Genomic DNA, 7,862 nt, shown 5'->3' on the forward strand with positions numbered 1-7,862 from the left:
CATCAGAGAGCTCTTTTTCCCAGAAGATATGCCCCTAGGAAGGCTTTATTGCAGCTTGTATTGATTTTTGCCTGTCTCCTTATGCTTTATTCCCTTGACTGATACTGGCTTTTGTTCCCTCATTAGAATTTTGACACTTCACCCTTCAGGCTGTGGACTAATCTACAGCCAGTGAGTGACAAATTTCTTTTCTTGTTCTTCTCTGTTTAGTCATCTGATGAATGTGTTATGCCAGAATTCAAGTGAAACTTACCCAGTACCAGTCTGATCCTAAAGTTCAGGACACAGGGGAAACTGTCCTCTAAGGTGATCTCAGGCTCTACAGACTCTCTTCCTTGACGGAATCCTTTACTTCACCTTCTCATCCTTGAAAATCAGACACCCTACCTCAAAAGGTAAAAAGATGAAGTTTTAGGTGTGGAAAGGTCAAATATGAAAAATAGTGTAATTTCATTTCAGCCTGGCACTAACAGAACATGAAATTAAAAACAATGCTTTACTTGATAAGGAAGAACTTACTGCATGTAGAGAGGCCCCAGTCCTCAACTATCAAATGTTCTATCTGAAACCACATCATTTAGAACAGGAAACCCAGAAAAATATGTTTCCTCCAGATCATATTGACGTAATGGTGTATATAAGGTAATTAGTATTCTGGATTTCAAACTGGCCTAATGGAATCCTCCAAGACAAAATGATATGAGAAAGCAAACAAAACATTTCCTCTCTTTTCCAGAGAAAGATAAATAGGAATATCTAAGCAAGTCCTGACAAGCTTTAAAATCTGATATGAAGTTCAATTGTATAATACCACCTAAACAGGACGCCCGATTTGTTGAAAGTTGGTTGTTCCACTAAATAAACCTTATTTAGGAGCAAAAAACTAACAGTTGATGACCAGGAACTTTTTCAATCCAGAGCTAAAATGTGGTGTATCAGACTAAGAAGTTTAAAAAGCCTAACCATTTTCTAGATGTTAGAGCGAGCAAAACAAATCACTTCTCAAAGTGTTTACTGTTTGAGCCATTTAGTTAGGAAACAACTCTCAGAGGCATAAAAACTGCACGAAAATAGCAGAACAGATCTCTGAATGGTGGAGACCGATTGTTTTGGTATTACATCCAACTTAAGCTTAAAGAGCAAACAGATGTTCTTGAAGTTTATTGCCCTTTGCACTGTCTTTTCCCTAATTTGATTAAGTAGATGGAGAGAAAGAGAGAACGTGATTTCTCTCTCCACGGAGGGCTGGTTATCGATATGCAGCAGGCTGAAGTCAATGGTTCTTGTGACAAACTGATTAAATTTGCTCTTCTGGTACATCTCCCAGCTTCTGCTAAAAGGTACTCTGTCTTCATGGATTTTACATCTGTTCTTTTAATCAAAAGTCTGATGTAAGGCAAGAAGTTAGTGTTTTACCAGCTTCAAGTTCTTGCTTTTTCTTTGACTGCCAAATTAGAAAGGGTGGTGCAGGATGTAAAAAAATACACTGATCTCCACTGGATTTAATGAATACAGTTTTAAAACTAATTTTATACAAATTTATCACTCTATTTATTTTTTTGATATGTGAGTGGAGTTATGTATCCAGTAAGAGATATGCAAACCCCTCAAAAGCTGCCAAAGAATACAAGTTATACAAGCGGGCATGTCACAGGCTGACTTGGTGACTCATGTCTTGGCAGCTGCCCTATAAACAAAGCTACTGAATTGCTTGAATCTGTCAAATCATAAAAACTTCTACGCTGCTCACTTTCAAAGATATGCTGTAAAGAATTACTAGAGAGTGAAAATTTGATCAAAATGCATTAATTACTAATGATTTGAAAAATTAGACTAGGCTTTAGAAATTCAATTAGAGCAGTTATATTTCAGTCTCTGAGTTTTAATCAGATATGAATGCATATTAAATCTAAACCAAAGATTTGGAAATCAAAATGCATTCTCTTAGTAATTTCCATTTATGCTTTGGGAGTCAGCCAAACAGCAATGCCAGAGCTTCTGATCATCTGAAAAATTTTTGAATATCAGGTAAATATTGAGGATCCTGTAGTCATAGTTGCTTTAAAGATGATTCAAGTCCTGTTTGTATACTCTGGGCACTTTAAATATTCAAAAACTTCTGAAATGCAAGGAGAAAAAAAGTAAAGTAAAGAATTAGAAACCAGTAACTATGACTCTGCAGGCCAGACCTTTCCTCAAATTTATAGTACTAGAGAGACATCCAGGTTCCAAGATAGGGGTAACCATGCTGCTCATTAGCAGTTTGCTGGTTTCTGGAAGTGTAAAATGTATTTATACCCCACAGTTCAAGAGCAATGAGTGTTAAGCATTAACAGTTGTTGAGGATAACTTTGTTGGGTTGCAAGCCCCCTTTAGAAAATCCCAGCACCGAAAATTTAGAATGATTACTATACTATAATGCTACAGTCTTTATTGGTAGATCTGCCCCAATCTGCACCTGTGACTGTAAAGTCTCATCTTTCTTTCTCTTTTCAATTTTTCTGGAATGCTGGTTTTTTTGACTTTCAGAATTGAGGACTCAATCACCTCTGCCTGGAGGGGAGTGAAAAGTATTTGTGGTCAATTTGCCTAGACATTAACATTTTATTTAGAAATTGAGTGAGAAGTCAGTTTATGCATATTTTCAATTACTCTTAGTAAATATTCACAGTTTGTCATATGCTCTGGAGCAGCATTTGCTGTTAGATAGTTCCTAAGTCCATGTTAATTAATTTCTTCTGCATTTTCTCCAGAATTGTGCAGCTCAGAAGCTGTACCCCAATACATACGGAGATGAATTTTAGTTTTCTGGGATAGGCCAAAATGACTTTTAAATAAATTTTTCTTGAATATCAAGAAATTAAGGGACACTGGAAGCAAAGAGCTAACAAACTAAGATAGCTAATGCAGTTCACTTTTATCCAGAAGGTGGAGAACAATGCCATGGAGGAGGGAGGTCTTGGAGAGAGGCAGAAAATTCCATCTTGTTTCTTTGGGGGATTCTTGCACAGTTTTCACCTTCCCTGACTACAAGGGCTGTCCAAAATTCTCAGTCATCACAGAAAGACTTGGCAAAGAAGGAAGACTCCATCAGGATCAATTTGCAGTTAATGCAGTGAATGCCTCAGTGCTATATGCTGTGCCATTATTTTTTGTCTAGCACAGACTTGAAGACAGGTTCAGCTGACTTGTAGGCTGGTTCAGACTCACTGAAGTTGATGACATCTTAGCATTTCCCTGAAGCTTAGAATGCAAATCCTGCTTTAAATACAGATGTTTCCCCAGCATGACAAATGTTTCAGCGCTGAAGTGTCATTTAACTTGAGAACAAAAGTGCTTTGTTATAAATGCAGCACCAAGGCTTGAAATTTACAGAAACGAAACACATGTAGTTTATTTTAAATGATTATAATTGCTTTTCAAGCTGTTGCTACTTGAAGAGGCCAAAACCAATGTCTAATAAGGCTTTAGTCTTCATTTCTGTTACACAGACTCCACAGATCTTTGTTGGCACCCTGGAGAATATTAATTTATGCTACAAATGTGTTTTCAGGGCCAAATGTTTTAAGAAACTCTCTTTGGAAATGAAATTTGAATTTCATTCCAATGTGTAGAGTGAGTACTGAATAGTTTTTTTTCCTTAAGCTGTTTAAATACTTTTTTTCCCAACAGTGTGGTACAATGCCAAATTGAGTGAAAAATAGTGGCCAATAGGAAACTTACTATCCATACTAATATTTATACAGGCTCTGTGTTGTTCATAGGAATGAACCTTACTCTTTCAGCCACAGAGTTTGCACCATGTACATGTCATAGACAAATATCTGTACTGCAAGATATAGCTATTTATCTCCAGTTCAGCTAAGTGGCATAAGCTTTGTGCTTTATGGAAATACTTTATTCTATGTTTGTGCTTTTTTTCTTGGCTTTTTTTTTTAATGTTTGACATATTAGACATAATGGGGAATGACAAGGAATAAGGAGACTACTCAGGTGATATATTTGATGATTTTTTCAAGTAACACAGTCCCAGAGGTTGGCCCAGTGACCATATTTTTGATTTTGGTCACAGTGTAGGACAGCTGTTCTTTTTAAGCAGAGCCCACTGTTGTATTCAGTTCCCAGTTCTGTTCAATAAATGAAATGGCATTGTATGTTCTTTTATGCTTTTTTTCAGTTTTGGGATTATTTTTTCATTTTGTTTGCTGCTTCTGCATGTAAAAATTAGCAATGCTAGCAGCATAAAAAAAAGAAGGAAAACTCATATGAAAAAATGTAAATTTGCCCTGTCACAAGGGTGGTCTAACTGGTCTTAAATATCTTTTCCAGCCTAAATGATTCTACAATTCTAAAGACTCTGTCATGAAATATTTGGGAAATGTCCCATGTATAACATCACAAACCATCCAGTGACTGTGATTATCTATGATACTATATGAAATAATATGCAAGAAATTATAATAGATAAGAACATCTCCATGCCTCAGCAGGTGGCTGTTGAGGGATCCATAATATGTCAAAGGTTATACATCAGCTAATGTATGATTGTTTAAATTAAAGAGCAAATCTAATTTTGGTATATTTCAGGAACTGAGAATAAAAATGAAACTGAAAACTCAATTAAGGTTAAACATTTTCAATATAATGTAACTTCTACAGATTTAACCTTATTTCACGATCTTAAGACATCAAATCTGGGAGATAAAATCACTGTGAAACAATGCTTCCCAGCTTTTGTAGAAGTTGCTATAAAGGACATGCAGAGATGATGAGTATTCCTCTAAAAAAAAAAGATTTCTACTCTATGTGTAGATTGTGAGTGCGGGATTGTGATTGTCCTATTGTGATATATGTGAAGATATATGTGTATATATATATATATATACACACACACACACATATATATGTATATATATATATAGATAGATAGATAGATAGGTAGATAGATATGTAAAAAAATGCTAACTGCATTTTCCCTGGTCTTGCATTAATATGTACCAAGTACAGTAACTCTCTTAAATCAAAACAACAGCAATAGTTTTGGTGTCAGCTAATTTGTAAGCATTGCTGAGGGCAGTGTATTTAAACAGATTTACAATTGCAGAGAAGGATAAAAACTCCATAAAGGAATGCTGTATCTGTTTGAAGTGAAATTGCCAGAGGGATTTTGTACAAGGAAGCTCTTTGATTTTTGTAAGAACGGTTCCAGAATAAGTAGTAGAGAATTCAATATTCTCTGCCCATCTCTGGGTCTTTCTTGAGAACTGCACTGTTTGTGCATGTATGACATTAACTGCTTGTAGTGTTAATTGCTGAAATAATGCTTCAAGGTCAAATGCTGTACAAGATTCGGAGGCATTAGTAATTTAAAATATGTAAATTTAAATAGCTAGATGAGCTAAAACACAACTATTTTTTCTGAAGAGCTTTACATTCCTGTATTCCAAAAATCTCTTTATTTCCTCTTCGCTTCTGTGGGTTGTTTGCTGTGGGAAAGTGCACTGAAAGTTATCTATGTGTGCTTTTTTTTTCTGTAAGCAAGCAGAAGTGTGCTTATTCTCATGTCGTACAGTGAAGAGTTCAAAGCTGTCTGACTGAGAGCTTGATTTCTTATTCTTCTTTCTGTCCTTTCTCAAGATCGTGGCTGCTGGGGAAAGATTCCATTGCAAAGAGAAAAAAATCTGCTGAGATACCTTGAGCCACTTCTTTGTTGTGGAGCATCATGTGAACTAATAATCTGGCTTTACAATTTCTCTGAAATCAGTGAAATGAACAATGTCTTAAGTGAATATGTTCTTGGAGGTTGCTGAAGAAGCACAGCTGTTTTGGTGTAGCTGCAGTGTGGTTCACTTCTGAAATGCTCTTGTTTAAGGCAGTCCAATGCAAAGATGAGGAGAAGGAATTGGCAGAATCAGGGTGACAAATAAGAGGTTAGGTAGATCTTTTGTGTTCTGCTTGGATGTCACTACCATAAATCTCTGCTTGATGAGGCTAAATCTAGAGCCTTCAGCCATTCAGAATTCCAGGACCAGACGTCAGACTCGTCACTAGATGATCATCCTCTCCTGTGCAGCCTCTCTTCTGTGCGAAAGGAGGAGGAATAGAACCCTCTGATCAAAGTGAAAGCTAAAAAAGTGCAATTCCTGTAGCAAGAAATTAATTCCGCCTCTGCAGTAGTAATAATCTCTGTAAAGTTTGCCCAGCAGATACCAGCAGTGAATTAATACAGAACTGGTGAAAAATAAAAGGACCTGAATATATAACTGTTTCAAATACTTCATTGCTGAATGATGGCTTGAAATAGTTCAATTTTTTATCATTATGATTAATTTTTACTGTGAAGATCCTGATTTTATCCTCTAAACCCCTGAGAGAATGTCTGTTAGACTGTCTTTATACAAATCAGAAAACATCCAAATTTAAAATTGGGCCACAGTGCATGGCCTTTCACTTAAACAGTGGGGTTTAAGTTGCTTATTTTAAAGATGTTCCAAGTTTAGCATCTTTGCACCTTATTTTACCTCATCTGATCTCTTCCTATTTACCTTCCCTATCAGAGTAAGAGCATTATGCTTGTTTACTGCCCCTTTCTGTTTTAATTTTAAATGTGACCTGACATTAAGCTGTTCCTTTATGTACTGGAGGGAAAAAATAAAATCAAAGTCATATGGTATTATCTTTCACTTTCATTGCACCATCTGGATTCCTGGAACTGGAGCTGAAAACTGTCAGCATCTCTTGATGCAAAGCAAATAGACTTAGCTAAAAGGGAAGTTCAAGCTGGAGAATCATCCTGTCAAAAGTTTAGAGCAGTTCAACACTGGAGGAAGGAAATCATCATCTGCCAGAAGAGGTCATAGCTTTAGGTACCTAATGCTTTCCTTTAGTCTCATATTCACGATTTCTGTGGAAATCAGGTTTTGGTTCTATTGAAATTTATTTTTGGTCTACTGTTTGCAAAGCTTGTGTTCCAGACAAGAGGAAAAGGTCTAGTCTTTCATATCTGGACTTCCTTAATTTCAGAAAATTACAAGAAGGACGTTTTACTCCATGGTTCACGCCGTCAATAACAAAATCAAAAGACATATGATTTTATGGCACTCATAATACAAGTTAATTCTAGGTCATTCTGAACTCTACAGAATGCAATGAACAATCCACATAATTATGTAGATTATATACTTCTTAAATGCCTTGAATTAAGGCATTAAATAATCAAAATAAACTAACACTGTCATGTAACAAAGCATTTGAAATGCCTTGTGATTTTGGCTTTTCTGAAGAATCATAAGCATTAAAAAAAAAGATGGAGTTCAGTAGTAATATTTATTCTTTACCCCTAAGAAAAATCCTACTTGAAACTCTAAGGACACACTGAAATATAAACTTGTGTCACATGGGGTTGAGTGTTCATTCCAAATTGTGATAATTATATCAGTCTAGAATATTACTTGTTATTTTATGTTCTTGGCAATTAGTGTATCTCATTTAAAATATTTATTTTTCCTTTTGGCTGAATTTCTCTATAACACTGGAACAGTTGTCTTAAAAATGATTGTCTCTTGGGCAAAAAAAATTAAGTCTTGGAATTATGTCAAGACTTTTAAATGAAGATGAAGTTTCAAAACAGTCTTTGTGCAAAAAATGAAACTCACTTTCCCCCTTCAACTCATCTTTCTACCTACTGCTTCTCTGGTGTTTTTCTCTTTACATCAAACATATGCTCTCTTTCTTTCTGACTGGAAGTCTTCCAAGGTTTGGGGGGAAGTCCTAGAGGAAACCCTTCCAAAACATATGTAGAACTTGTTCTTCCTGTGCAGATAAAATCCCCAGATGTTTTTAAATTCAAACTATCTGAAACT

This window comes from Zonotrichia albicollis, chromosome 5 (genome assembly GCF_047830755.1).
Source record: "Zonotrichia albicollis isolate bZonAlb1 chromosome 5, bZonAlb1.hap1, whole genome shotgun sequence".
Classification (NCBI taxonomy): domain Eukaryota; kingdom Metazoa; phylum Chordata; class Aves; order Passeriformes; family Passerellidae; genus Zonotrichia; species Zonotrichia albicollis.